This window comes from Mustela nivalis, assembly GCF_964662115.1.
Source record: "Mustela nivalis genome assembly, chromosome: 4".
Classification (NCBI taxonomy): Eukaryota; Metazoa; Chordata; class Mammalia; order Carnivora; family Mustelidae; genus Mustela; species Mustela nivalis.
Genome location: NC_139023.1, coordinates 94,556,589 through 94,583,825, shown reverse-complemented (window position 1 = coordinate 94,583,825; position 27,237 = coordinate 94,556,589). Strand labels below are relative to the sequence as shown.

Genomic DNA, 27,237 nt, shown 5'->3' with positions numbered 1-27,237 from the left:
TCTTTAATTAGAGTCTTAGATAACTTAATTCAGTAACCTGATTTTACAACATCTCTGTAACTCTCTCTTCATATGTGAAAACTCATACTCTGGCTTAGCAAAAGCACAAAAAGAGATTTAATAGCTAACAATTTAAAACTCTATTTGCATATGGCATTTTATCCGAGCAAGATTGACATGATCGTGTTCATAATTAGTATTTAGGATCCTGCAGAGCATCCTAAAAGTAAGGGCATACATTTCTTCACTCCTGATGTAGAGTCAGAGACGGCAGCAGGGAAAACACTTTCTGTTATAGTTAGCTTAAGTCTGGCTAATCATAGAATACAGGAGCCTCTTACCCTTTCTGCATTTTGTTTCTAAAGATCAATTTCCTTTTCTTGAAAACACTCACATAATCAAGAGGGGAGCGCATCTCTTTGATGTGTTTTATTTATTATAAGTATACATAATGCATCAGGCTAGGCTGTCTGTCATGTATAGGACATCTAGATGCACATTGTCTTTAAAGTCTGTGTCAAGAAAACTAACTAGCATTGCACTGATTAGGTGCATGTGTGGAGTGGACTGAGAATCTGACACCTGGTCTCCACAGCTAGACCATCATCTAGCTGTCTCCAACATAGGAAATCAACGAACATCCCCAAACCTTATTTTTCTCATGTCTAAAATAAGGGTGTCGGGCTCATTTAAACAGGTACAATGTTTTCATCTTGCTTTATAAAATGATGTGGCAGCCATGTGATGAACAGTGTTTACAACTCAAAGGGCAAAAATTACATGGATCACAGCATGCTAGACTCCAGTAAGAAAATGGAGAGAATATTAAAGTATTGGATCCGGAGTTGGGAAATAGAGAGAATCCCAGCCCTGTTGTTACTAGCTTTGGAGTGTTGAGAGAAAGTCACCAATTTTTTTAAAACTTTAATTTTATTCTCTTTGAAATTTCTGCCTCTAGGAGGACTCACTGTATGTATCATTTTGGGTTATCCACGTTTCTCCTGGAGCAGCCTCAAGACTGAGACTGCGTGTGATCTGTACACAACTTGTGATATATTCCATGCACAGTTTAAAGATAATAAAGACTCTAACTGAAAGCATATTAGATCAACCAGTGAACCAGCCGAAGCTATAGCAAGGGTGCTGAAACCCAGTGTTGTAGCGAGGGGAGTTGTTGAAAGTGCTGCTTGGTTCAGGATGTCAGTTGCCCACCCTGCAGACAATCACAGTTTCTGCCTTTAAATTTAGGCATTATTTAAATTCTTGTGAGGTCATCTGATTGGTGTCACTCGGCCAGTACACTGGATGCACTCCAGTCAGAGTCCAATGCTGGAAAAAACAGCTGTGGTCCTAGTGGTAGAGTTAAATAACAGAACCAGGGCCATCTGAGACACCCAGGAACAATGGGTGGGATGGTGTCCAGCAAAGGAGGTCATGAATGGAAGCATAGTCTCTGAGGAAAGGGTTCGTTAATGTGCCTTGATGTGCCCATCATCATGAAGTGGGGCCCAAAGACAAAAACTGTTTGTGGTGTTTGGGCAAAGCTGAAAAATAAGAATATTAAAACTTGCTAACGTACAATGATCTGTGATCTCCAGATTGCAAACTTTAACTCTAAGATTACATATGTTTTTAGAGTTTAGATAGCAAATTACTTACTACCTCGGGTAATAATTCTGTGCTATGCCATACGGTGCCATTATTGTTTATATTTTTTCTCATTTAAGTCAGTTCTTCATAAAAGAGATTGAAGATATATGAGTACATTTCTAAGTTAAAGTTTATCTGAGTCTTTAAAATCTTTTTTTCATGATTTATACTTTGAAAAAGTATATAAAGTACTTAGACTTTAAAAAGAAAGAACTAAAACTCAAGAGGATTAAATATATCTCAATCATTCTGAAACCAAAGGCTAATCTAGGGTAATATTTTAAGAGGGAAATACTACTTATTTTGATAATTTTACTGATTTTCATAGATACGCTATTCTAGCATTGGTTTGATTTTGAAATATGAGGAAATAAATTGAAGGAGACTCTTTTCCTAGGATAGCTGCATGATAATAAACTATACATGACATCATCAAAATGTTGGCTTTATGTGAATTCAGTACTGACCTAAACAACTCAAACCAAAAAGGCTAAAAATTGTTTTCTCATACTACCAGCATCCAACTATTGCAATATTTTTCCTGATGGCCCTTTAAAGGGGAAGTTAAACAGTCTTAGAGCAAAGGGAAAAAGTTGCTGCAGGTTGATGGGAGTGGAGGGAGGGGGGGGGGGTTGGGGGGGGATGCTGCTGCTGTTGTCAGCTTGAACAACTGTACTCTTCCCCACCTTGGGTCATGCTCTGAAGCAGGGCCTGTGGTGGAATGTCACATTACCAGGGAAGTGGACTGTGCTTGTCATCACATTATAGCATTTGCCAGTCTAAAGTTGTCATTATCTTAGTGAGGCATTTCTTGGTGGGGAGGGTGCAGTGAGAGCAGGAAGGGGCTGTCTTGTCTGCTACACTATATTTGCAGCTTCAATCACATCTCCCCGTCCCTCTGGTATTGCCCTTTAAAAGAGAATAGTAGTTATAAAAGCCACCAACAAGCATGATATTCTTAGGAATATTTTCTTTTCACTAACGTCCTTAAACAAAAGTCTTAAAATGGATGCATTTTGAAAAAAAAATTGTAAGTTATTAAAATAAATTATTATATAAACCATTCAAATTATGGTAGTTCCATTATGATAGAACTGGATAATCACCTCATTAGTAGTGATTATTTGGATATTAATAGAAGTTCCTATCCCACAGATTCCTTTTGCCAATGTTTAATATGATTTACAACAAACAATGTGCTACAAAATATAGCTACATATTTTTCACTTGCCTTTGAATTGAAGGGATGAGTCCTAAGAAGATTTACGAGATACTGAATGATGTAAAATTTATTGACTGTCTGAGAATTCTTGTCTTAAGAAACAGCACAGCTCTTTTGCTTCTGGAACCATTTTGATGCGTTGTAGACAGAAGTGTGTGTGTGTTCATCATTTATTTTCTTGTGTTGTATTATTACATGATGAATCAAATTACATATTGAACTGGATACTAATCTTAGGAAAAGCACTGTACTTTAGTAGTGATTTTGTATCTTATAAATAGTTGGTGGTAACTTACATGGCATTATTGGAGACTTTTCCTGTATCTGAAAATTTAAGGTATCAGATACTGAGAGGCAGAATTTCTTTTCCTCCTATTTTCTATTGCTTATATTTTTCCAAAAAAAAATCACTTTAGTAATTCAAATTCTTCTTGCTCCCTGCCTTGATAGGAGATAATTTGATGAAAAATGTGAACCAACATTTTGTCTACCAGAAACATTTTTCCTTTTTTATGGGCATTTTTCTTAATTTAAAAAGATTAATTTAAAAAATTATTTTTCTTAATTTAAATAATCAAGACATTCAACTGGATACTTTTTTTTCAACTGGATACTTTTTTAAGTTGAGAGATAAGAATTAAAGCAGCCATTTGTTAATTAAGAAGATACATTGCTTAATTCTTTATCCTCCACTCTTAAAAGATAGTCCTTTTGCTTTGGCCAATATCTTCACATACTTTTTGATGATGCAATTACTCATGGCCTGACTTAAAAGACATTCACAGGAGGAAAACAACTAGGATGTGAAAAAATCTGGTTGTTGCATTTCTAGTACATTTTTAACATGTTATTTGCTAGAAGCAAAAGCCAAAAATCAAACCTTTCTTCTCTGAAAGAGAAGATGTTTTTATAAATCAAATTAGTACTTCAAAAGGGACCCTGGAATGATTACATCATCCATGAACCCTACATTGGTTAAAGTGAGTACTTATAGTGGGGAAAGTGCTTTGTAAGAAATGTGATAAAAAGATGCATTATAGGGAGATACCTGGCAAAGCGCTTAGCATTATATAATCAAAGTTTCCCCTGAAATGCATTTTTCTTCTGCCAATTCTAGCATATAAAATTTTAAATGTCTCTTTGCAAAACCAACTCATTCTATTTCCCCTTATACTTTCTTTGGATAAAAGATGACAAGACTATCAACTCTCCAAGATGCCCATGAGGACATCTCTGACACAGCTCTTTAGGTGCTTTTAGTAAAAGTGTTTTTAGTATTCTGCCATCCTTAAGAGTCTATCTGATTTAGGAAATCATTCCTCGGCAGAGTAGTCTGTCTTTATGATGGCAGGATTCTCTGAACTCCCTTTCTACACCTTCTGGTTTCTAGATTCTTGTGACATTTCTGGAGAAAAAGTAACAGAATAAAATTCTTAGGAAATCTAAATGTTAAGTCTTCTTGAGAGCCTTTTAGAAAGAAATCGTAGGGCTTCCAGAGAAAGACCTTGTCTAGGCAGATTGCAATGGAGCAATAGGTCATAGGCTGTCTGTATTCTCTTCTCCCCATGATGCAAGAAATAGGAACTAATTCTGGTCCTAATTCAGGAACAATTAGCAAAACATTGAACTGTTAAATGTTCTATTTAAACAAGGAAGAGCTTACAATGGAAGGAAGAGGTTTTAATGTCAGAGGAGATTTCTACCAGGATAAATAAACCTTTGTATTTGCTTTGATATTTAACACCCCACTTGCAAAGCTACTGTAAAACTTCAGGGACTATCTGTTATATACGTTTATAAATGAAACTGAATCATACTTCTATTGATGCAGACAATTTGTCATCATTTAAGAATTAAGACTTTTGGCATACTTGTAATAAAAACACAAGTTGTGCTCCCTGAAGTGGAAAGTTACAACATCTGATCATTGATTCTCTGCCTCTTGTTGAAAAGGAATGAAGTCTGAGCTGCAATGGAAATACCAGTTTTCGGGAATTCTATTTGGTTTCTTCAAGGGACGAGCAGGTTTCACTCCATGTCTGGCTTTTCTCATTTATTGTTCAGATTTAAATATCCCTTTGTTATTTAAAGACTGGATATGTACTCAAGTATGCAAGTAGGCATGGAAACATTGAGTAGAAACCAGACAGAAATTAAGATTCTTATGACGAAGCCAGAGACCAAACACAAGGAGTTCCTCATGTATTGATTAGTTACAAGAGTTACAGCGAGATATGCTTTGAATCATGGTTTTCCTTATTATTTTCTAGTCCCCTATCATTTTCTTTGTGTTTTTTTCTGGAAACCTTAAACAAACATAAACAGCTGTTTCAGAAAAGCTATCCAAACCCAAACTGGTGAGTTTGACAGTATTCCTTGACTCAGCATTTTGACCCCTACCCTAATGAATGCAATATTAAATAGTTTTTTTCTTACAGTCCATTTAAATTAGGGATCGGGATTCATAGACAGCAGTATTATCTTCATTTTGATTATTGGGATATTTCAGAAGATTCTGGTATTCATTGCCTAAGTATATGCATAATTTCAGAGAAAATTGGTTCTTTTGATCTACAGAAGTCTACATGTAACCTCTTATGATGCTTAATATGTTGCTGCCATTTAATATTCATAGAATTTTCTAAAAAATTGAAGCATTTGAAAAGAGGGATGAAACTTTGATATAACCTCCCATGTCTTTCATTTTATATATGAAGACAAGTGAGGCCCCTCCAGCCATTTGTCCTTGTCAAGACCAGGGGAGCTGGAGTATCATTCAAATTACACATTCCTAACACCTGAAGGCAACCAATTATCTAACCAACCAAACAAGGACCCTTTGTAAAGACATTATAATGATTATTTACTGTCATGTAAACTTTATGCAAGTAATTTCAACTCTTGACCTAAGTTTCTTTGTCTGTAGATGAGAAATAAAAATTATAGTAGAATCTATTTCATTAGATTAAGTAAGTCCAGTAGTATAAATTATATAAAAGTGTACTTGCTGTGCTGATGGGAAAAGTATCTTGGTATAGATATGAAGGTCCTTGTCTTCACATATTCTTGATTCACTGCTTTACTATTTACTATGCTAATTAATGATACAGTATAGGGTTGTCTGCCCACAAGGTACTTGTTTTATTCACTCTCCTATCTTCTACGAAGTGTAACCCAAGTTTTGCCTGCAGTAGATACTTAAATTATAAAAGAAAATGTGACTTTTTGGAGGTTTGAAAATTTGACTATGGTAAAAAAAACAAAACAAAACAAAACAAAAACAAAAACAAACAAACAAAAAAAAACAACCCAAGTTCAACAGAATAAATTTAAAGATCTTGTTGGCTTTATTCCACAACTCATGAATCAGGCAACACTCCATCTTACAAACAAAAAAGAGCTTTGAAGAGCTATTCAAAAAGGAAGATTTTAAAAAATAAGTAAAACAAAAAATTTGAAAAGAAAGGAAGATTTTTATAAGTACAAGGAGGTGGGACAAGGGAGTTATTCTAGCAAAACACTGGACAGGAGGGGTCTGTCAGCCAGACTACCTCATTAGTGCTGACCAGAAAATTCCAGACTGACCAGATAAGATTACATTCCTGGAAAAGGTTGAAAAGGTTGAAACTGCAATTAGGTTTGGTGTTAAGTCTTGGTTTGGTGACATGGGCTTGGCATAGGTGACTCCATTGGGGGCCTGTTGTCACCTTCTTTTTTACAACTACCTTTCTTTGTTTTTTTGTTTTGTTTTTGTTTTTAAGATTTTATTTATTTATTTGAGAGAGAGAAAGACACAATGCAAGAGAGGGAACACAAGCAGGGGAAGTGGGAGGAAGGAGAAGCAGGCTTCCTGCTGAGCAGGGAGCCTAATGCTGAGCTAGATCCCAGGACCCCAGGGATCATGACCTGAGCCAAAAGCAGAGGTTTAAGACTGAGCCAGCCAGGCACCTCATACAAATACCTTTGTTTGGATTGGTGTTTGCACCCATCTAACCATAGACATTCTCCATTTCTACTTTGTTATTATCTTAGCCACTTTTTCATACCTACTCTAAATTCTATGTCAAAATCTAAAGAAAAAAAGTTTGTTCATCATATTTTCTATCTGTGACTATGTGCATTGCATTTTAACCCATTTGACTGCAAAGAACATGCATGCTTTTTTTCTTTTCTTTTTTCTTTTAAATCAGGGTCAAGTGAAAGGAGCTGCAGTTGTCTAGTGAGAGTACATGACAAATGTGGGCCTTGGCTTATAAATGTTTATTCTTTGGATGATTTTGTCTATCTCCAAAGCTAATTAAATTTAAATATTGAAAGCATAAATATTCTAAATATTTCATTAGCTCTTCATTGTGCAAATGATTGAAATGAAGAAGCTACAGCCTATCTAAAGCATAGGTATGGTAGTGGTAGCTAAAAATTCAATTAAAATGTGGTTGTTGTTTTTTAAATAACAACTGATCCACCTCACCTTGTGCACAGTATGACAATATGTATGAAAAACAATTTTTTTCTAAATCCCAATATATAGAGAAAATTAAATGCCCAATTGCTCTTGCTCATCCTTTCTTTGTCTCTAATACTTGCCAAATACAACACTATGGTAGGCTTAGGAAAGAACACATCAGGGAGAAATTACCCTGTGTTCTCACTAAAGGATTTTCAATAACCATCAGTAGTTTATTAACAACCACCACCACAGGGTAATAGTTACTGGTTGTCTTCTGTGAGCAAAAGATACCGAAGGGTTAAGGAGATAGAAATTTAATTTTTATAATTGTTCAATGATATCTTCATTACACATAAGGAAACAATATATAGAGAGATTAAGTAATTTGTTCAAGTTCACACACACCATAAATTGACTTGAACCCGGGGTGTGTGTTTGTAAATGCAATCCACGAAGAGCAGGCTGTCCAGGAGTTGGGGTAAAATATGTGCATAAAAAATGTGCCACAGACTGCCCAGGGGAATCTGTTTAGCAGTGTCCCCATTGCTGGAAATACTTCCATCCATGTCACTTAAGACTAGGTTGGTCATACTGGACAATGCTTGTATTTTTTCCTCTTTGCATTTGTGTATAAAATAAGGCTACAGAAAATAATTAAATGGAAAAAAAAATCATATATTTACTAAATATCTGTGAATTCTACGTAAAAATTATGATGCCTTCTGGACCAAATCTTAATGCAGAGAGACATTATAGCATAGTGGTTAAAAGCATAATCTTCGAAGTCCGTGCGTCATCTATTAGCTTGGGTAACTTACTTAACCTCTGAGGGCATCAGTTTTCTAATCTGTAAAATGGGTTTAATAATAGTACTTGCTCATAGGGTTGTCACACAATTAAATGAGTTAGTAATACTTGTAAAACACTCTGCACAGTGCTTGGAATATAATAAATGCTGAATAAAAATTAGTTGTTGCTGTCGTCGTATTATTATCCTTACATCTAAGTAAATCATAAGAAACAGCCTTGTTTTCCTAAGTGTTTCTCTCCAGGCTGTCAGAAACCACAGTGGAAGCTCTTCTTTTAGGCTTCTGGAACCAGTATCTGAGATATGGTCAACCTAGTGACATGGCGCTTGTGCTTTCTTGCGACTCATTTCCTTTCCTGGTTAACATCATTTTTCCTTTCTCCCCTTTTGCCAATGACCTATTCTCTTTTCCCTCTTTCTGGGGTAAAAATGGCCAACAACAATGACAACAACTTCTCTCTGCTGCCCTTTCTTGCCTAGGGTCCTGCAGTGGTAGGCTGTGCATCTTTCCTCTTCTCCCTCCTCAGCTCCTCTACATGCCACACAACGAGGAAAAAGTACTATGGGAAACCCAATAAAGTGCTGAAGGAATTATAAGAAAGATCTATCTGCATGGGGAGCTAGATCTGAGCAGAAATGGAAAGAAGAGTATTGTGGAAAGCAAACATAGCAAAAGCAAATGAGCTGCATGATGCATAACACTCTGGAGAGTTCCTTTGGAAAGAAACTCTTCCAGTGATTGTCAGGCAATCTCATGGATTTTGAATGCTATGACTCTTCTAAACATTTTTGGAAAAAAGATGAGGTATTATTCTATGTGGAAATTATGCCACTTCTAGTTCTTTTGGGTTGTGATATGTTTAGGGCCATTTACATCATGGAAGTCCCACAAGCAGGAAACAAACACGTGGCTATGGTCCATGAGCTACAGTGTGGCTGCTGCTAAATAGGAAGTTTTGCCAAAGCCAGCTTAGCTACCTGTCCACATTTGGGATGCAAATTGTGCTGCAAAACCCCTAAATATCTCCAGAGCCACGTTTGCAAGCAAGAGCAGATTAAAGAGCCCAGAAATATTTCCTCTTCACTTGTGGCTTCCAAATTTTGCATAGGCCTATCTTATTGTCAGCACCTCATTTGCACTCAGAACCTTAACTGTAAAGGACTTAGAGGAAATGTAGCTTTCAGGTTTCCAGCCCACACATGATGACATACCAGCGGGGAGGGGTACACTCCCAGCACCTCGAACCTTAGTATTTACCATTCCCTTACATCATGATAGCCTTTGTAGTTCACACTTGGATGTTCACTTGGAAATAGGATCCTTCATATTGATAAGCCTGCACAAGCAGGTTAGTCTGAGATCTTTTGGAGTCTGAGTTACCCCACATTTTTGTCACACAATTAACAGCCTACAAGCTCTTAACAGCAAGGTGCACTTCACAAACAGATACCTATAGACAAAATGGAGAAATGGCTGAACTACCAGGGAGTCAGGAACCTGAGGTTTGTGTGTATGCTTTCTTCCCTCCAGGCTCCCAATAACTGTGTGTCTGTCACCTTCAACAAGATATCTAACCTCTCTGGGTTTTTCCGTGTTTTCTCCACTGTAACAAGAATAATGGTCTTGTCACTTCCCTGCCTCTAGGGGTGTTGTCAGAATTAATGAGACACAAGGGTAAAAAGCTTTCCACCTTTTTTTCCCCTCGGAGAACGCTGGAATGTAAATAACAGTAATATCTCTATTTTGTGAACGCCTTTCCCTCCTGCATCTCTTAATAACATTCAGAAAAGATTTTTTGAAGCAGTAGCAATTACCGTAGGTGTTACATATAATGAAGGAACTGTATCTGCCAGGAAAAACAAAGGAGGAACCAAAAGCTTGAGTCAGAGAGAGTCTGCTCCTGGCTTACTCTCTAATGGAGTCAGTAGGAGGGCTGGGGTAGTCGCAAGTAAAACATTACAGTACAGAGAGCATATGAGAGTAGGAGGAGAGACTACTAATTAAAGTTGCCATCCTGCGAGTAGAAAGAGAAAAGAGATGCTGACTGCTGACATGTTGCTGAAAGGTTCTTAGATATGCTGGAGGGAGAAGACGAGGGGTGGAGGTCAAAATGTTTGTGCATTAGCGTTGAGCAGCTCAGAGCAATGAGAATAATACCACTGCCCATTTTCTCCACCCAGAAGTTGGGCCTTAATAGAATGAAAATGTTCTTAGTGATTCCCTTGATTGATAGGCCGATGAATTGTCTGTTAAACATGGACACCATGTACTACAGCAATGTTGTGACTTTGGTGGGATACAGTCCTCTGGTTTTGATTGACGTTAATGATGTCAAAAATACACATCTTAAAAAGATTTATTCTTTTCCATCTGTAGATGATGGGTTTCTAAATAAAGCCTTTCCCAGGGATAGAAAATAGCCACCTTCACTGGGATTATACTAGGGTCTATATTTATAATAAAATTGCTTTCTTTGCTGAGACTCTTTCCTTTTGGCATGCTAAGCAGTTAGAAAAATATCCTGGGGGCATTTATGATGATCATTTCTGATGGATAAGGTGACAAAGCAAAGATGGGCCACGTGTCAGTGTGGGCTCTAGTCAGATTGAGAACTCAGGTCTCTCACCCAACGATCACATTCGCCAACCGGCTCCTGAAGAAACACAGCCATCATTTCTTCTTTCCAAGTGACTTTACGAGTACAATATTCCTGGAAATATTTAATCCAGTTACAGAAAATTTTCTATTTTCTCACCAATTTTCCCTAACTCAGAACAAACCTTATTAGTCCTTTTCAGTAATCACAGAACCTTTTCACATCCATCTTTTACCACATTGATCTAACAAAGCTAAAAAGAACTCAGCTTAACAGAATGATTTATACTAAGTTCAAAATCTGACCTTTTCTTCTAATAGGTCATCCCAGCTTCACTTCAAACTTCTTGCCTTAAATTTAACATTTTCTTTAGGATAATAATAGCTTATTCAGAACTTTTTTTTTTTTTAAGTAAAAGTATTATAGAAAAAAGGACTCCAGGTAGTTTAATAGAGATATAATAGAGAGTATGGTGGCTCATTCGTATCTCAAATATAAACAGGATTAGGAGTTAAGACAAGGTCCAAATAGGGTATTCAGAGTAACATACTTACAACCTTTGCAAAGCCCCTCAAAAAATAATATTTGGAGCAGTCAAAATAATTTACATGCTTCTCTGCAAAACAAACAAACAAACACATTTGTTTTTTCAAAGAGCAGGATGCAGAATTATAGTAAATCCAGTAAAAATGTTTTAAGTGTCTGGAGCTAAATTCTCTGAAAGAGTTTGTGATGGAGAAGCAATCTCTTCATGGAAATCCTTATGTTTCAGAGGTGCTGATCTGAATGTCTGTGTAATTTCTTGCAGTGATGATCATTTATGCGGTGGTGGGGGATGATCATGAAACCCTTGGGTTTACCATTTTTGTGATTTAGCTGGGCAGGAGCAGGACAGGATAGTTGTACAAGAGGATCAATGGTGCAAGTCAGATAAAAATTTAGGTCATCAACCAGGTCCAGGACACACAGGAAAAAGAGCGATACTTGGAGAAGTCTGTAAAGAAGACTTATAGGCATCTGAAAGATCAAGCGACTAGAAGTCTCCAGCTTCCAGCACTTAGAAGTGAAAGAATGGATAGGAAATATGCTTAGAATATCAGATAGCTTAGTTGAAATTTCCAGAGATTTTAGTTCCCAGGGAACAACAAGGTGTCAGGTCGACCTATGCCAGCAGGTACCTATTTTTTGGAAGAAACATAAAGGGAAATTATTTCCTCAGTTATCAATTGCTGTGTAACAAAATACCACGAATTTAGTGGCCTCAAACATTTATTACCCAAGTTTCTGTGGGTCATGAGTTTGAGCACAGCTTAACACGTTCCTCTGCTTAGGGTCTTACAGGGTTACAATCAAAGTGTTGGCTGAGCTATACTTTTATCTGGAGGTTCGACTGTCGAAGAATTTGCTTCCAGGTTTATTCAGATTGTTGACTGAATTTCTCTGTGGCTGTAGGACTGAGGGCCAGGGCTTTTTGCTGGCCATGGGCCGAAGATAGCCCTTAGCAACTAGAGGTTACTCTCATTTTTTAGAGGCTGCCTGCAGTCCTTCACCACGTGGACTTTTCCAGCCAGCCCTTACCTCATGAAAGCAGCAAAAAGAGTTGCTAGAGAGACATCCCCTCATCTCTGCCACATTCTGTTGGATGGAAGTCAGTCACAGGCTGCACCTAGATGAAGGAGTAGGGCTTGTACAGACATGTGAACACCACGAAGGGGGAATCATAGGAACCTCCTTAGAGTCCTTCCTTATTAAGGAAAAAAACTCATTATGACTTTAAGATTTTCTACAATAGAATGAACCAGGTGCCAAAGACAAATAAATGCAGGAGAATAACTAAGGACCAACAGAGCACAAGAGGGACAAAAGCTGAGCTAGTTGTATAGTACTGAATCTTAGAGGCACAGGGATTTTTCTATGTGGCTGGAGGTGGAAAACAGGAAGCTGTATTAACCTCAGAAGGAAAAAAGCCCACAGCAGGCCATATAGGAAGCTTGGGAGAATTGACAGCTTCCACTTAGAGGTTTCAGGTTTAATTTTGGTTAAAACTATGGAGTGGAAAGATCATTTTCTACTCAGGTGAACAGGTTGATATGTGAAAAGCATTGCTTACATGGAATAAGTTGGAACAAAATGAGAAGAGCCATGAAATAAAGGAGAGCAGTAGGAAGACGAGTCAACCTGAGTTACTTTTACACTGACTTCTAGTTCATCAGCATTTGCTTTTGCTGCTTTATTTTTGACCTTTTTCTGTTACTGGTTATAGATGCGTCTCTCATAAACCTGGGTTTTTTTTTGCTTAGTCTGAGTCTCTGTTACTTAATTTAGGAATTTAATCCATTCACTACTTTTTGTTTACTGTTAGACTTATTCCTGCCTTGTTTTATGTCTTCATTTTATAATGCTTGCTTTTTGTCCATCTTTTGTATGGTTGATACAGTAGTCTTTGTTCCATTTCTTATCTCTATCTGCCACATCCCGCCTTTTTCCTTTTATTGCTGAGTAGTATTCCACTGTATGGATTACCATGGTTTGTTGATTTATTCACCACTGAAGAAATTTCAAGTTGTTTCCAGCTTTTGGAGCTTGTGAATAAAACTAATATTTAGATTCACATATGGGTTTTTGTGTGACTATTTCTTTTGGGTAACTACTGACAGTCAAACTGAAATCTCTGAACTGATTTCCAATGTGTTTATACCATTTTGCATTCTTACAATATTTTTTAATGCATCAACTTCTTATTTAGATGGATTTTTAAGTTTACTTAGAAACCAGTTAGATTAATAGGGATATAATTTATTTATAAGTCAAGGATGTTAGTAAAATGTAGCTTATTATTCACTCCAGAAATTATATTTATAGAATCATATTTAATAAAGTCCTTTTTGTTATGAAAAATGTCACCCACTTGTAATTATATAATGATATAAAAAAAGATGGGAAAATGTGGGTGAAATTTCCTGTGATCTCTGGATAATCAGTGTTATAGTTAAGATTCTTGAAAGTCACAGAAAATTCCATTGAATATTGTGAATATATAATCTACATGAAGTCCAAAAGTAACAGGAACAATTAGGTTTCAAGAATAATTGGGTTTAGGATTTGCAAAATGTCTTTAGGTAGCAGTTTCTCCCATCCTTCTACTCTGTTAATCACTGTTTCACATTCTTCATCTCCATGTAGTGGTACAATTGTTATAGCAGTTCTATGTTAGAAAAGAGAGAATATCTTCGTCCAAGTATTCCCAGCAAATATCTCAAAGGTTTCTTGGATTGGTCTGGGGCAGTATATGTGTCCACCCCTGATCTAATCCTATCTTGATAGGATTTTGTAGCTCTGATTGGCTTCTATTCATGGGCTGAATGGGGAAGTGTATCTGCACTACACAGATAGAAAGCAAAGAGGGGTGAGATGGGGCCACATGGGGAGATGGGAGGTGGATCCCAAAAGAAAACTGGAACTTTTGATGCCAACAGCCCCAGTGTTTATAACATTATACCAACCAATGTTTATACCATTATGTTTATGGGACATATATGTCTCTGTGTATGAGTGTGTGTATACATACTACACAAGTGTGTATCAGTACTATATAATTTATATATTATAGTCAATTATATACATTATTGTATATAAAATAACCAATATTACAGTTTTAATAATTATTATCTGTATTTATACATGTAATATTATATACATATGTACCACTAAATTTCTACATTATATACAATTATACATAAACACACACACACACACAGTATTTTCCTTGATTGGCATGTATCACTTTTAATATAAGACAAAGTAAATGTTAACAAACAATGTTGTGGCAACAATCAATATTTCATACTCTTGGGGCTAAGAATTTATCAATTTAAAAAGAGTAGTAATAATTATGTGTTTAGATGTAAACTTTATGTCTTCAGGCCTTGAGAAATACCAAGAAAGCATCGAATTCTACCATAAGGTCAGTTATAACTTTATATACCTAAGCAGATGACACGTGAATCTAAACACGTAAATTTAACAGTGGCTTAACAGTGCTTCAAGTAGGCATACTAAGCATAATTTAGTGGTATTTTGGAACTGTTTTCTTAATTTTCCCCAGGCTTTTGAGAATGGAAACTAGCAAATTCTAAATATTAATCATATTTTACAGTATTAATTTGAGAGAAAATGCTTTCCATTCATCATTTTAAAAAATCAAGTCAATTAAAAAGAAGCAAATGGAAATTAAACCCGTGGTTCCAAAGGGAAGCATAGAAGGAATTTTGAATCAGGCAGAGATCAATGACTAAATTTTGAAGAACCACCATTCTCAAAAGCTAGTGATATTTAATGCAAACAGGGCAAAAAAGAGTTTGAGGAACCCTGATGGCTTACATTCTGTCCCCTCCCTGCTAAGCCTGGGCAAACTTTCAAGAGCTCTCATACCTCTCTCAATAAGACATCCTGTTTTCTCCTTCCCTGTTCTCTCTCTCTCAGTCTCGCTCTGAGTCTATGTGTCGATCTCTTTTCCTGAAAGTGCTAAGTAGTTTTAGATAGATTGAATGTGGGAAAAGTTCAGGTCAAAGATGGTCAGGAGGATTGTGGTGGAAGAGGGATAAAGCGCAACATTCCAGCTCGTGTCTTCCTCCATCTCAAAAAGAAAAAAGAAAAAAAAAAAGGGCAGAAAAAGCAGCAGGAAGAAAAGCAAAAAACAAACAAACAAAAAAACCAGGCGCCTACGTGGCTCAGTTGGTTAAGCAGTGTCCTTTGACTCTGGTCATGACCTGGAGTCCCCTTATCAGCAGGCAGTCTGCTTCTGCCTCTGACCCTCCCCTCCACCATGAGCCACCCAAGGGCACCTTATCTCACAAATAAATAAGTAAAATCTTTAAGAAAACAAACAAAACAAAACAAAAACAAGCCCACCATTGAGAGGAAATTACAGAAAGATGCTTGTACAGCATGGCTAATGTGAACGATGGTGCCAGATCCTGCTTTCCAAGAACAAAATAATCACTTTTATGTCCTTTCCTCTCCCGTCTAAATACATATACCAATTCTGAGATTCTCAGAGATCTAGCCTAACATTGAGCCCTTTATCAGACAGAGAAGGAAGAAAAATGATCGGTTGGCTAGGTTTTCAAGGTCAAAGGAGGTCTGCCTAGCTTTCACATAAAGTTCATGTGTTAAATAAGTTCTTTTTAAAATTACTCCTATTCAAAGAAACAATTCATAATCACTTGATTAAGTGCTTCAAATAACAAAAATTGGAATATAATCAACTTCTTTGATATTTTCACTGCTCTTTTACTTTGAATATTCAAACTGGTTGCTGAATAAACAAACAAATAAATAAATAAATGACAAATCCTTGAGGTAGTCCAAAAGTGAGTGTTGGAGCAGAACCTAGGAATGATGGTTGGGAATAACCCACATTGGCTGACACTTGCTTCTTATGTAATACTTGGCTTATCCAAGCCTGGAAGAGTCTGTGTTTAAACACCATGTGTGCAGTTCTTCCTGCCAGAATGCCAATGTTGTAGCTGTCTCTTATTGGACTCTATGCTGGTGGCCTCCAGGTGGTTGAATGCTTCTGTCCAGTTCAAATGTGTTTGTTTTACAATGGCTGAATAGGTTATTTAACAAAGGATTGTGGAATACCACAGAATAACTAGTTGAGGAAAACTTGAACAACATAATGATAAACTATACATCAGGGTACTCAATAATTAACTTAAACATACACAGGTAGTGGGCACCTGGGTGGCTCAGTGGGTTAAAGCCTTTGCCTTTGGCTCAGGTCATGACCCCAGGGTCCTAGGATCGAGCCCCACATTGGGCTCTCTGCTGTGCGGGGAACCTGCTTCCTCCTCTCTCTCTGCCTGCCTCTCTGCCTACTTATGATCTCTGTCAAATAAATAAATAAAATCTTTAACAACAACAACAACAACAAACCCAACATACACAGGTAGCTAATTACCTGTTCTTATTTTCCTTTGTAGTTTTAAGTAATCTCTCCACCCTACCTGAGGCTTGAACTCACAACCTGGAGATCAAGAGTTGTACTCTCCTTTGACTGAACCAGCCAGGTGCCCCAGCTAATGACCTATTCTTGACGAACTTGTAGTCTTCCCACATTAGCATCATTTATTTTTCACACTTTACTCTTTGCAAACCAAAAATCTACTGAATGCTTATTTGTATCAGACAGTGTTCTAGGGACCCAGACACCTATAAGTGCAATGGGAACCCGCCAGTCCCCAGGGAATATGCGCTCAGGTGGAGAGAGGCATACACTGATCAAATAGTGATTAACAAATGTAGAAATCACAATTCTTCAAATACTGCAAAAGAAAGGTGTATGAGTAGACTTCTCAGGGCACCAAATAGGGATGGTGGTTGGTAATAGTGGGTCCTCTTATGACTACAGCTAAGAAGAAAATTTTTATTCTCTTTAATGAAAGGTTCTTCTTGAACCCATTCCTGACCCATTTCATCCCTCATCATCTTTTGCAGACTACATTCATGCTTTGAAGCTCAGGTTTCTCCACTACTTACTATCTAGTCTCCACCATTACTATCTAGAGGGGTCTCCTCTTTCATATCCTCTAAATCATCCTGTTTCTAGAAGAGGAAAAGCCCGGGTTTCAAGTGGCTTCAAAACCTTTTCATCTCAAACAGTGCCTAATGGCTCCATCCTTTGGGTCTTTGGATGTGGGTTAGGGGGAAATGTCCTCAGAGTGCTATTTAGAAAGCAGAGGGAGAGACAACACTCAGAAAATATACAAATTACTACTTTTAGGTAAAGTGCTGCTCTATTAGTAAAGCAGAGATGTAGATATCTGGCACAGAAGAAGCCGTAGTGAGTGGTGGTTAGGCACAAAACAGGATGAAATTCAAAGCAACTAGTCAGAGATGAGCAAGACTGTAGGAATGACAAGGTCAGATAATAGCAAGATGGATCCTTAACTATGTACATTAATTAAATTCAATAAATATATGAAGTTCCAATATCACCTCTAAGTAATTTCCTCTGCCAGGAACAAATCATAGCAGACTTGCCTGGATAGAGCAGACAGAGGAGGTGGTTGGAGATACATAGCACGGTGAAGGAGTAAGGACATTCAGCTGAATCTATTAGGGAAGATTTTCAAAATCATGTAATCTCACATCTTGTGAAAGGCTTTTGGAATAATTATATCCTTTAACACTGGGCTAAAAGTAAGCCCTTATCTCACAACACTTTGTCTGGAAGACAGAAGACATGATAGTTATCTTGAAATAATTAAAGTATTGTAGTATTAAGACACATGAGGCCTATTATTCAGGACTCCAGAGGACAGGGGTAGAATTTTGTCTAATAAAGAATTTCCTGACAGTGGAAGTTCTTTGAAACAGGAGTAGGTAACCTCATGGAGTACCTCACATGGCAATGTTCTGAGGCAGCATGGCCTTTTGTCAAGAATGAACAGAAATTCATGCATCAACCAGAGATTTGAAATGAACTCTAAGCTTCCCACTTGCTCCACAACTTCTGCAGTGAATATTACCAACCAAAAAATCTCCTTAAGGAGACAGTGCTTTTAAAATATTTTCATGTGAAAGAAAATGTTTTACAGGTACTACCACAAAACATGTAAGAAGTAATAACACAACCGCATATTGCGTGTGATACTTTCATTTTGATTTGATTTCATTATAAGTTGCTACAATAGTTTTTTCTGGATTTACATTGAACATGTGGGTATGCCTTAGGAGAGGAGGTGGGTATTGGATTGAAAAAAAAAAGAGAGAGAGAGTATCATTTCTTTTTAACATTTAATGTTTCAGATGTTTTTCTTTGTTGAAATATGCAGAAGCTTAGTGATCAACTCCATTATAAGATATAAATTCAACTTATCATTTAACACAAAAATAGTCCTCATGGGTTTGTGGGGGGATTTTTTGTTGTTTTTGTTTTGTTCCGTTTGGCATGAAGCATGGTTATAGTGGGTAATGTAGAAAACTTTGGAAATGATTGCTTCACTTTTTCTCCAAGGTTGACTGTTAGAGATCCAGCAAGTATTCTTTAATTAGATAGGCTCTTCAAAACAAAATTCTTTTCTGCCTGAGTTGTAGCTTCTAGAAGATAAATAATTGAACACAGTCACTGATGACTAATATATATAACTATACATACCAGGCATATCATAAAAAAGTCAATTTAAGATTTGCAAACTGTTCATTTCTATGATTTATATGATAATTTTCTGAAGATACGCTCCATGTCTGAGTTTCTTTTTCATGTTCATTCATGTAATATTTAGTTGATCTACTACTACGTGCAAGGCATTGTTTTAGATCCTCCGAGAAATACACAGATGAATAAAAGATGGCATTTTCCTCCCTCGTATTGGAAGAGAAAATAAGACAACTAACCACACAGAACCAGAACTTAAGGTATATTGTATAAGCATATTAACAGTGGTATAAACCAAGTACTCGTAAGATCAGAGAGACAAACTTCTTCTTATCGAGGAGACCCAGATGGGCTTCATGGAGGAAGTAGCACTTGACCAGAACTCTATAAACAATGAGTAGGATTTTATAAGTAGAGATGGGTTGTTAGATTTTGATGGAATAATGAGAAAACAAGGCAGAAGAGAGGAATGTTCAAGAAATAGTCATCAACACAGCTCAGTTGGTTTTTTCACAAAGAGGTCATGCCAGATATATCTAGGGTAGATCAAGCATAATCTTGCAGCATCAGGCTAGAGGTTTGGACTTGAGCTTGTAAGAATGGAATGATCGAAATAATGCTTTAGATCACTGGCCTGAGAATAGTGCTGGAAGGAGAGACGTAAGATAGAATGTGCGGCTGGAAGGCTACTGTAGGAGAACAAGCATGAGGATAATGGCAGCAGGAATGGGATGGAAGCTCTGGGTAGGATGGATATTGGGAATAATAATCTACAGAATTTAGTGTATGTGGTGGGGAGTGGAAGGAAGCAGGGTAAATTTATAATAATTCCAAGGTTTTGGTCCCAAATGGTTAGCAAAACATTAATAAACTAGTAAAAATACTGTAGAGAGGACAAAATGCAAGTTTTTGATTTTTGAATTTAGATGTCTTGATTTTGAGATGCTTATTAAAAAAAAAAAAGTTAAGGCATAGGAATTAGGAGATCAGGCTCTGAAGTAAGATACACTGAGACATGAATACTTCCCCTACCACATATTTGGATAAATTACTCCATTCCCCTGAGTTTCAGTCTCTTCATCTGTAAAATGGGGATAACTTTCACACTTAATCATAGTATATAGATCCATTGAAATTGTTTATGTAAGATTCTTCTCATGGTGAGGGATATCATGCAGCTTAATAGCAGCCAGCTGTTTTTACTGATAGTCTTGTTAGAGGCAGGAGGAAATAAGAGTCTAGAAATTATGAGAGAATCCAGGAATAAAAATATAGTTGTTGGGCACTTGGGTGGCTCAGTGGGTTAAGCCTCTGCCTTTGGCTCAGGTCATGATCTCAAGGTCCTGGGATGGAGCCCCACTTCAGGCTCTACTCAGCAGGGAGCCTGCTTCCCCCTCTCTCTCTGCCTGCCTCTCTGTCTACTTGTAATCTCTCTCTCTCTGTGTCAAATAAATAAACTCTTAAAAAAAAAACCAGTTGTGCATGTCATCCTTGAAGCTTGGCTGGTTGAAGTCATTTTAACGGATGAAAATGGATTTTCAAAACCTGAGGAAGTGTACACATTTAGCATAGGGAAAGAAAAGGGTTTACCAAAAGTATCAGAAAAAGAGTAACAAGAGATAATAGAGGGAAAGCTCTTAAAGTCATGGAATTCAAAACATGCACATTTCAATTAGAACTGCTAAGCAGGTCACTACATTTGTATCTTGCTTAGCAGTTCCTGGTGATTCACAGACCTGTACCCCTGGGTACATATAAAAATATATGTTTATAAAAAATAAAAAATTTAAAAAAAAAAGGTAAAAAAAAAAAAGAACTGCTAAGCAGGTCAATTTTTGTTAAAATTTTAAGGATAGAAGGCTATTGAATTACTTAGGTCATCAGTACCATTCAAAGGCATTTACCAGAGGATTATGCTTCTGGATTTTGGCCTTTGGCAAGACTTCCTCCAAATTGTACTTGGTGGCCTCATATTCCATACCATTAATTATGCCTGTCATTCACCAGCTTTGGCCTAGTTTTAAACATCTGAATTGAGCCATATTATAGATTGAGAATTTCTGATGCCTTCTATGATTCCTCCAAAGCCAGGAGACTCTTTAACCATTATTCCTGTGTTTATTTGAAATAAATGTAATAGTATTATTTTGCCATTGAATAGTACTTTTTACTTTTAATATATTTTTAGTTAGACTAATTTTATCCTTACAACTACCTTATTATTTAGGTAGGGGAAGTATTATATTTCCTCATTTTATATGCAAGGAATTTGAACTTTCAAAGTGTAATAACGTGAATAACTAAAAAACATTTGACCTTAAATTTAATAAATAGTCAAGAATTTGTACCAGAATATACTCTGGTCCATTCCTTTCTTTATTTACCCTCTCTTTCCTACTTTGGAATCTTTCTCTGTGTTCTCATTTAGCAAAATTCATTCTTTTTTCTTACATCATTTGTTTTCATTTCCATTCCTCCTTCTATTCTTTATAAATACCTTTAGTTGATACCTCATGTAAGTAATCATATCAGGTCAGAGTAAAAGTCCAGACTTTTTTTTTGTTTCATGTGAAAGGGAAATGGTGAACTCTCTATACAAACCTGATTTTGGCTCTGACAGAAAGAGAAAGGAACAACAACCAAAAACACAACCCATGATTAGGAGTTTAGCAGAAGCACTAGATAGTCTTGGTTGTCATGGAGACCACCAGTGTTACTGCTTTATATGCAGATAACGTACAGGAAGGGTAGGCAGGAAGATTAGACATAGATATGGCTCCCAAATGGTGAAATGGTAGCAGTAAAATATGCTATCAGCCGAGGGAGGTGGGGAGAGCTAACACAGGTCAGGGCAGAAAGTCAGAACTCGAGGGTGAGGTAGAGGGTTTGACTGGGAAGCCCAGGCAGGCAAGGTCTATGAAAGAACATATTTGGCAATCATTAGTACTGCTTCTGGAATATTTCTGGCTCTCTTCCTCCAAAATAAGTGATAGGACTAATACTTTTGGCACCTTTGTGGGTAGGAGGAGCCATACAACTAGTTCTGGCCAATGAGCCGACAGCAGAAGTAACGTGTCATTTCCAGGTTTAACGTCTAACTGCTGGTACAAGACCCTTCAGAGCTCTATTTGCCCCTAGGCTGGTGATTGGCAGTGTTTATTAGCTTGAGTCCCTGAGTGGCTAGGATGAGATGAACTTCCCTGTTGACCCACAATAGACATGTGGTGTGAGTAAGGAGTAAGAATCTGTTCTTTAAAACCACTGAGATTACTGGGTTGTTTTCTGCCTTAGTGTGGCCTGGCCTGGCTATTACAGTTGATGAATGATAAGAGTCAAGTTGGCAGGCCATATAGGAGAACATTTTTCATTTATTTACTGCTGTGTAGGAAACCCCCCAAAACTCAGTGACATAAAATAACAAGTGTTTTATAGTGCTTATGGATTCTGTGGGCCAGGAATTCAGAAAAGACAAAGTGGGGTTGGCTTTTTTCTGCTCCGTGATGACTGGGTTAACTAGGATGTCTCCCTAGTCAGAATCATCTGCTGGCTTTTTCTCACAATGCTTGGTGCTTGGGCTGGATGGCTAAAGGACAGGCCAAAGTGGACCTGTCTCCTGGAGCCCTCATTTGTGACTTCCCTGTGTGGTTTGGGCTTTTCACAACAGGGCAGCCAGAATTGGAGAGGAAGCATCCTGTGAATGAGCATTCCAGAAGGTCCTTTTGGAAGAAGCTTCATGGCCTTTCATGACACAGTGTCACGTCGGTGCGTTCTATTAGTTATGAGAGACAAATAAAAACAGCCAAGAATCTAGTGGTTAGGGTGGAGCAAGGAGGGGGGCATGGAATTGAACTTCACTGCTCCATGAAAGGAGTCTCTAAGAATTTGCAGCCATTGACAAAGTCATCATGGGAGGGTAAAGAAAAGCTTACATAATCAAGGAAGAAAACTCACACGCAATGTGGTCAAATCAGTTTATTTTGTAAATGTAAGATCCTGTCTCTGTAGAGTGTTCTGCAGCTTATAATACACTTTCATATGCCTTGCCTGTGTGATCCTCCCCCAAATCCCATGCTATAATGCAGCGCTGTTAACGTTTATCTCTAGAATAAAAGAGTCAAAGAAATTCTGAGAGAAACCTGAACTAACTAAATGTCATGCCACCTAATGGATAGATATGTAAATTTATCTTCTAATATTTTGAGCTATGCCCTATGTCTTATGCTGTATTGAATATAATATCGGATGCTTATTCATTATGAAGCACTCTCTTCAGTACTGTGAGTATACAAAGACAGGCAAACTATCTTCATAAGTTAGCTGAGGAGGCAAACTTTTAACAGAGAATAAAACAAAAGGGCTAGGGTGCCTGGGTGGCTCAGTGGGTTAAGCTGCTGCCTTCGGCTCGGGTCATGATCTCAGGGTCCTGGGATCGAGTCCCGCATCGGCCTCTCTGCTCAGCAGGGAGCCTGCTTCTCTCTCTCTCTCTCTCTCTGCCTGCCTCTCCGTCTACTTGTGATCTCCGTCTGTCAAATAAATAAAATCTTTAAAAAAAAAAAAAGGGCTAACAATAAGAGCCCAGTGACAAGGATCTGTAGAGGAAGGCACAGGTCCTTCAGACTATAAGGAAGTAGTATGTAAGCGAAAACTTAAAAAACGAGAAACATTTGAATTGGTGGAAAAGGGTTTGCCAGGTATATTTTGCATGGGCAAAAGCACAAGATATAACTAACCATAGATGTTCAGAATTTATTCTAGAAGCTGGAATGTGGCTGGAATCACAGGGAATCTAACACCGTAATTAGTCAATTCACCTCCAATTGTCTCAAGCTGTCCTATAATGTCTTTACTGGAGAACTATGCAATGGTATGTATTAAATATTTTTTATGTATAAACCGCTTTCTGTCCCTGGAAGTTGATTCATCATCACTAATCTCTCCTTCTTCTCCTAAGTTTCTTCAAAATCGTCTCTCAATTGATAGTTTCACTCTCACTGAACGCTACTCTCTTTGGTTATAAACTGAGTATCCTCCTGGCAGAGTCTTTATTAGTCATTTACACTCTCATATAGGCTAGAGCAGAAATTAATAATAACTCAGGTGGTCTTAAAATTTTCCAAAAAACATACACGAAGGCATAAGAAATAATTATTACAGGAACAGGTAGAGAATATCAGCTAACTTTATAGAATCACCCTTACTATGATCTAACTCTAAAATTACATTGAAAAAATAGAGCATCTTCCTTCTAGGCTGATTTTCAAAAGGATTTTTTGATTCAGCTGTTAACACCCTTCTCTAGGCTACTCCTTCTTGCCCCACCCCTAACTTCAACTCTTCTCTCCTCCCCCTCGAATTACTCAAAATCCATTACCTATTTGTCTATTTCCTGTCACCCGCCATTAAATGCCCTTCTGGTTATAACAGCCGGGATTAAATGCTTTGCACTTACAGGAAAATATTATCTCCCCGGGATTTTGCTATGTAACTTTTCACGACCACTAGGAGATAGTGAGCGTGTAGTGATTAAATAGGAATGACTTTGAACTACTGTTGCTAAGAGTATTTAATATATTACGTTGAAAGTATAATGGCACTGAGCATATGGATCTGATTTCGTTTTATGCTCCAAACAGGAAATTACTGTCTTGCCTAAAGACATTCAAGCCCTTGCGAAGTTCCCACAGCGTGGAGAAGAATATTGGTCCCGCAGAGAGAATGGAGCAATTAAAACAGAGGAAGCTGATCTTGAGCTCCACCCCCAGCACTGCTTCCTGCAAACAAGGCATCATATCACATGGCCGGCGTGTTAGAGCACACCTGACAAAGTGCAAGGCCTTCTGGAGAACTCCACCGACTCTGAGGAAATCAACAGGTACAGTGCTTGCACATGTAGCAGCTAAATAAATGCCTGTTAAGAGAAAGAAAGACCAGTACTAGAAAACTGTATTTTGGGCAAGTACATAAGCATAATTAAAACCTATTAAGAGCCAGAAAGAATCAGATACTCTAGAACCAATTTCGTAGGAGAGTGAACTGGATTCTATTTTGATTTCTGGAAGGCTAGAAATTTTCTAGAAATTTAAAAAACAAGAGTTTTTTTTTTTTAAATAATCAAATCGTTTGGAAGACTATACTAACAGACCTCTTTGTACAGTATAGATAAGGTTATGCCATGCATTTGGTGTATCTGTCCTCATAGAGTGTAGGTTCGGTTAATTAACATAAATATTGTTATTTTCGTAAAGTTCACAATGAAATAACCCTGATAAGCTATTGTTTAATGTAGATTCCTAAACGCAGTGACCGAGGTCTGGCTATTCCAGTTAATATTCTAGTGTCTTGATTGGCAAAACCAGGAAAGAAGTAATGGAATTGGGTCATTAAGTAACGAATTCCATCCTTCATGGGTAATTCTGTTATTAGGGAATGACTCGAGGCTTAGGAGCACAGGTAACTTGGCCAATGTTACTACCCATGTGGGAGGAGGAAGAACCAGGACGCAGATCTTGGATTGTCTGGCTCTCCAAGTCAGGCTGTTTCTGTTATTTGTTCCTCTTCCAGGCATAGAAAACAATTCATGCCCACCCTTGAGCTTATTCAGTGTGTGAGGCATCTTTTACAATAGCTACCCCAGTGGGTAGAAGCGGAATTCCTGTATTTCCTCACTGATTATTTTTGCTCTGGACATCGGCCTCTGTTGATCTTTAGTTGTAATGTAAATGCCACCCCTTTTAAGAAAAATGTGTACACCTACGATGAGAGCCCTGGCAGTTTACAGATGGTGCTGCTGAAATTCTTCCCTTTCGTATTTAAAGAAAAATGCGCAGCTAGTATCTTTCAGTATTCTCAGAACTTTCTTTTCTGGCTAAATTTAAAGTCTTTTGCTAAGTGTATGACTGAAAATGACATTTAAAAAAATATTAAAACGGTGATAAATGTTACGCATTCTACCTCTGGAAGGTCATTTTGATTCAGAGGAGAGCATTTCAGCTTATGATTACATAATTAGGCAAAATATATCTGTAGGAATGAATAGGCAACTATTGCTTCATCTTAAGAGTTATGACTTTGGCAAGATGCATAACTTTAAGGGACTGTCAGGATCTAAAAGAAACGGTTTCCTCAGAACTGCAGACATCAATAACATCTAGTTGCAAAGGTATTTCCAACAGTTAGCACTTTTAGAATTGACATTGCTTTAAATGTTTTTAAACTGACCACATAAAAGAAAATATCTGTCAAGTGTTCAGAGCAATGATCTTTTTAAACAAAGTCTTGCATTAAGAAGCTAATAGAGACTAAAATAAAATGCACACAAAGAAAAAAACAAATCACTTTAGGGGCATAGCCTCTCTCTTCCACTCTTGGCAGCACCCAATTTTCTGTAGGTATCTTTAATATTATGTCAATCACCCATTCTGTTTTTAAAATGTGCATGAAAATTACATGGTGAACACTTTTAAAGGTATTTTTGATCTCTTGGGCCTAATTCTTGACAGACAGTTCTTATCGTAGTCCCGGGAGCAATAAAAAAAGGTGTCTGCTGTTTTCAAGGGCGATGGGCTCATTAGCAATGGAGCTGATACAGCAATTTAAAGTATTTCCAAGTCGGCTCTGACTAAAATGGACACAACTGGATTACCTTGCGGAATTTCCCATAGCTATTTCAACACACAGTTTAATGACTTAAGGTTAAAGCATCCCATCCTGCTAAGCAGTGCAGTTGAGCACCCATATGACTTAGGAATAGAATCATTCCAGAGCAGCAAGAGATAGGAATACACCTCAGAGGAAAGCACTGAGACGCTATGATGAAGATGAACAAGTAGTTTTTACGACTAAATATGGTTCTGTGTTTCCGTCACAGCATGGGTTTCGGTGAAAGTTTTTTAGATTATTTATTGAAATATGTAAGATAAAGATATAATTTATATATACGTATACACATGCATAGTTTAAAACAAAAGTGCTGATAAATAGCATCGCAGTCAACTATTTGAAACTAAGAATATCCTTTGACTGTAAAGACTTGGATAATTTGGACCAGAAGGGATACTGAACGTAAGTGCTCTGGGATAATGGGATGAGAAAGGAAGCTGGGGCCAGGGTTGAGGAAATTAACCTGGCTTTTGTCTGGGTTCTCAGCAGAGCAGTGGCCAGCCTCCAACGTACAGTGTCCAAAGGGCGATGAGCGCAGCTTGACAGCACCGCGTGACAGCTCAAGGCAAGAAGGGTTCGCAAGAAGTAACCATAGTCGGTATAGGGTAGATGGCCATATCATGGTTCCAGATGGTCTCTCTCTAAGCCAGGATTAGAGAGAGCAAGATGCAACTCCCAGAAGCTGAG

At 37.5% G+C, this 27,237-nt stretch overlaps 1 pseudogene across 1 annotated transcript in view; it reads right to left on the bottom strand.

Annotated features, from left to right (window-relative positions):
- Positions 1-20,891, bottom strand: part of LOC309863117 (translationally-controlled tumor protein-like) — a 34,930-nt pseudogene extending 14,039 nt beyond the window's left edge. Inside the window, exons 1-3 of the transcript in view lie at positions 20,796-20,891; positions 10,758-10,841; positions 7,512-7,596 (exon numbers count right to left, since the gene is read on the bottom strand). The product of the transcript in view is annotated as a translationally-controlled tumor protein-like (transcript). The remainder of the gene's footprint in view (positions 1-7,511; positions 7,597-10,757; positions 10,842-20,795) is intronic.
- Positions 20,892-27,237: the final 6,346 nt, after the last annotated feature.